Below are 4,107 nucleotides of genomic sequence, written 5' to 3'. Positions count from 1 at the left end.
CAGGACACAGAGACTCCATATTGGATCTGTATCAGAGTGGCTGGGCAGAAGGACACAGAGACTCCATATTGGATCTGTATCAGAGTGGCTGGGCAGAAGGACACAGAGACTCCATTTTGGATCTGTATCAGAGTGGCTGGGCAGAAGGACACAGAGACTCCATATTGGATCTGTATCAGAGTGACTGGGCAGAAGGACACGGAGACTCCATATTGGATCTGTATCAGAGTGGCTGGGCAGAAGGACACAGAGACTCCATATTGGATCTGTATCAGAGTGGCTGGGCAGAAGGACACAGAGACTCCATATTGGATCTGTATCAGAGTGGCTGGGCAGAAGGACACAGAGACTCTATATTGGATCTGTATCAGAGTGGCTGGGCAGAAGGACACAGAGACTCCATATTGGATCTGTATCAGAGTGGCTGGGCAGAAGGACACCACTCAGACCCTTTCTTCCTCTTCATCCGTTTGTAAATAATATACTGGCTAATTTCTGTCTCTTCACACAGTGTGAAGCGTAGAAGCTAAGGCAATTACACTCATCTGCATGTGTTAATATGATTAATTAGTGAGTATAAACACTTTCTTATGACAGAAACTACATGGTGAGCCATACACCTGCAAAGTCTCTGATAAAAGACGACGCCTCATGGCAGAGAGGCTTTTTATGAGACCTGCTAATTGGCATCTGAAAATGCTGGGCTAATTAGTGTTATGCAGATGAGGCCTGATTGGTTTGAATGCAAAGTGTAACTTGTGGTGCGGTGGGATTCAGATTGTGCAGAGGTTTTATTTTCTCACTATATAGATATGAAGATAATTGTAATTGTAATCATTTGCATACGTTAATGAATTTGCGTGATGCTTTTCAATCAAACGTGGAATAAATAATTGATGCAGGATCAGCACCTACCATGACAAGTGGGACTTCTGAAATAGCTAAGCGAGCGCATTAAGGTGTAATTTTTATGGCTGCCATGCTCCTAGCAATGGTGTGAAAGTACAGACCTCATTTAAAGCATAGCAGATGCTCTCGACTGCTTCACTGTAGCTTGGGTTTTCTTAAAGCCTTAAAGGAAAACTCCACCCAAAAAGTATATTTAGGTATTTGTTTCATTAGCCCGTTGTTGACATAGTGCCAAAAGGTTTTTCTTGTCAGCACTAAAGTTTTCAAAATATGTAACTTCAAAATACAGAAATCATCCCTATATGATGCATCATATGATGCGAAATGTAGCATGATACAAGCAAAACATTTTGGGACTATGTCAACAATGAACTAATGAAACAAATACCAAAAGATAGTTTTGGGGTGGAACTTTCCTTTAATCAATCAGGTCTACAAACCTATGTCTGAATATATAGGCCACGTGCACATATTCATATCTAGTTTTACATTACAAGGGAGTTCAAGCAAGTTAACCAATGCAGATCCTAACAGAAATCAAAGCTCATTCTAGAGAATAACAAAGATCAGCAAAGGGGGATTGGAAAAGCTTTGGCTTGTGTCTTTTAATTGCAAAATGGTAAACAGTAAAAGCATCAGATTGTTGTCATGTTTGTTTTTTTCCTACACACTGGCTGGATGCGGAGGAGCCCCTCCCTTTAATTAGGCTGGCTCCCAGATTAGTCTTTATTAAAGTCAGCCACGGGATATGGCCAAAGTTCAGCCTCCCAGGAGCTGCAGCAGGCAGCAAGCACAGCAGCACAGATACACCACTCATGTTTAATTGCTTCTGTAAACGGTCAGGGCTCTAGCCCTCTAATTCCATTCCTCGGGGTAATCAGGCATGTTTCCACCATACAGGGCTGGAGGGAGCGATGCAGGAACAGTCAGAGAGGAAATGTAACACCAACCGGGTGGTAGCCTACCATGTAATACCACGAGACACATGTCATGCAACCAACCAACTGCACATAGGCTTCAATTACTTCAGTTCACCTCACGTTACAGTAAAATATTTTAATAGCATTTTTTTCTCCATTGGATAATTTCACATATTGAACAGGCATCCAAAATTAAATTGAATGCAACATTTATTAAAGAAATAGAACTCTACAGGGAAACACACAATAACATTATAAAAAAAGAATGTACATTTATCTTCTTCCTTCACTTCAGCCCGATGGTCTAAACATCACAGAGTAACAGATGAGAGGCCATTGAGATGGATTGTGAGTTCATCATCTAAGCGATGGGATATCCCTGACAATAATGATAACCACAGCAATGCCACTGTCAGTGATAGTTTTAGTGGTGTCCATGAGAAAGCTTATTATTGTCTACTTTAATCTTACTGTAGATCCTAGACAGGGTCCAGACTCCTACCTTAATCATTGCAAGATTTGTCCAAAAGCACCAAAGTTCTGGATATGCACACAATTGGGTGTCCTTTACTTACAACATGTAGCCTCAGTCCTGGAATAGTTGATGTGGTCCATGTTGTCTTGGATGGACAGACCAGCACTGCACCACACACGACTCACCATCACTGTGTATCTGTACACTGTCTCAAACATGGATATACACAACACATCTGAAATAGATACTGCAAGCAAAAAGAACCACCTGGTCAAAGAGACAGGGTGGTGGATGGTGATGAGGGTCCGCAACAACAGTATCGGGAGCAGGGTGAGCAAGGATGTCTCCTCTGGAGACAAGGGAAGGACGAAGGCAAACCACACCGCTCTAAGCACTCAGCACACCTACAGACAAGAGCAGGGGGGAATAGAACGTTAGTTGATAGACATACAGTATGTCTGTCAGTAACCTATCATGATGGTAGTGTGTGAAATATGTATGAAAGTGTGAAAAGCCCCATGGTCCTGGTCCTTATTTCACCTTCTGGTCAGGCAGCACAGGGTTGCTCTGCAGTGGGGGCAGGTGGCTGCTGAGCAGTGCACCCCCTGGCCGGTCGTGCTCACAGAAGATGGTGCCGTTGACATAGTGGAAGCGGTCGCCTGGCACCAGTCGGTTTCTACAGGTGGCACATGTGAAACACTAAGGATAAAAGGAAGACACAGGAGTTAGAATCCTCATCCCAAATGTGCCACTCAAGTCCAGGCCTAATCTCTTGTGGACAGACTATGCAAGATTCTAGTTCTGGGTTAACTGAGATTAGTCCAGGCCTAACTAGCGTCGAAACAAACGCTCAACTCTAACATACGGTTCAAGGTAACTTTAGGCCAGTGTCTAGCACTTATTTCAAGTATACATCTATGGGTTTCACACAAACAACTGTTACACATGCACTGATGATGACAGACACTAACAACAGTGAGACATTAACTGCCAGGGGGTCTTACCTTGAGATGATACACATTGCCCTGTGCCCTCATCACCATCTCATTAGCCGGGATGGACTGGCCACAGGCGCTGCATGCCCCACTGTGCCCGAACAACCTGCAGACACAAAGCAGAGCCAGATCAGTCTCAGCCCTAGCCTGGGAGCTAAAGTCTAGATCCTCCCCCTCCTGTCATGTCCTTTCCCCAGAGCCCCATGGGACCTCACCTGATATAGTCGCTCCTACACAGGATCATGCCTCCTTTACTGTAGCAGGTGGTGCCAATGTCGCCCAGATGTGCGTGGCAGCAGGAGCAATTGAGGCAGCGTGTGTGCCAGTAGCGCTCCATGGAGAAAAGCAGGAAGCGGTCAGCGATCTTGCCCCCGCATCCTGCACACGACCTGGGGGGTGACGCCACACCACCACCCACCTGACTGTTCACCATGCTGGGCCCTCAGGAGCTGTTTATCCTGTTGAATAAAAACTATGTTGACATTTCAGCTACATGGCAAAGGTAGCATGCTGTTACAATGACCTCATTGACAACGTCTCCCTCACCCACTATGGTTTTGACTTTGATTTTGGCTATGGTTTTGTTAACAACTTCATTACACTGTTCATCAGCAGTTGTCTAAGACAGGGATTGAAGTGTTAAAAACAACCAGTGTAAAGCCACACAACAACCAATATGATACATAGCCTAATGCCTCATTCACTCTATCAAAAACTGACCTGACAGCAGTGAGCGCCCAAACAACTACTACTGGAAGGGGTCAGATTATCCAGAAGTCCTAACAGGTGACCACCTAAGCAAGCATGC

At 44.7% G+C, this 4,107-nt stretch overlaps 1 pseudogene across 1 annotated transcript; it reads right to left on the bottom strand.

The window, feature by feature from the left end:
• Positions 1-2,851: 2,851 nt before the first annotated feature.
• On the bottom strand, positions 2,852-3,732 carry LOC311144811 (LIM domain transcription factor LMO4-B-like; annotated as a pseudogene). The gene is made up of 3 exons: positions 3,515-3,732; positions 3,309-3,405; positions 2,852-3,003 (listed from the first exon to the last, which is right to left on the bottom strand). The product of its transcript is annotated as an LIM domain transcription factor LMO4-B-like (transcript).
• Positions 3,733-4,107: the final 375 nt, after the last annotated feature.

The sequence above is a fragment of the Coregonus lavaretus genome (assembly GCF_964263955.1).
Source record: "Coregonus lavaretus genome assembly, chromosome: 17".
In the NCBI taxonomy this organism is placed as follows: domain Eukaryota; kingdom Metazoa; phylum Chordata; class Actinopteri; order Salmoniformes; family Salmonidae; genus Coregonus; species Coregonus lavaretus.
The sequence above is the reverse complement of the archived record's forward strand: the minus strand, read 5'-3'. Positions and strand labels throughout refer to the sequence as shown.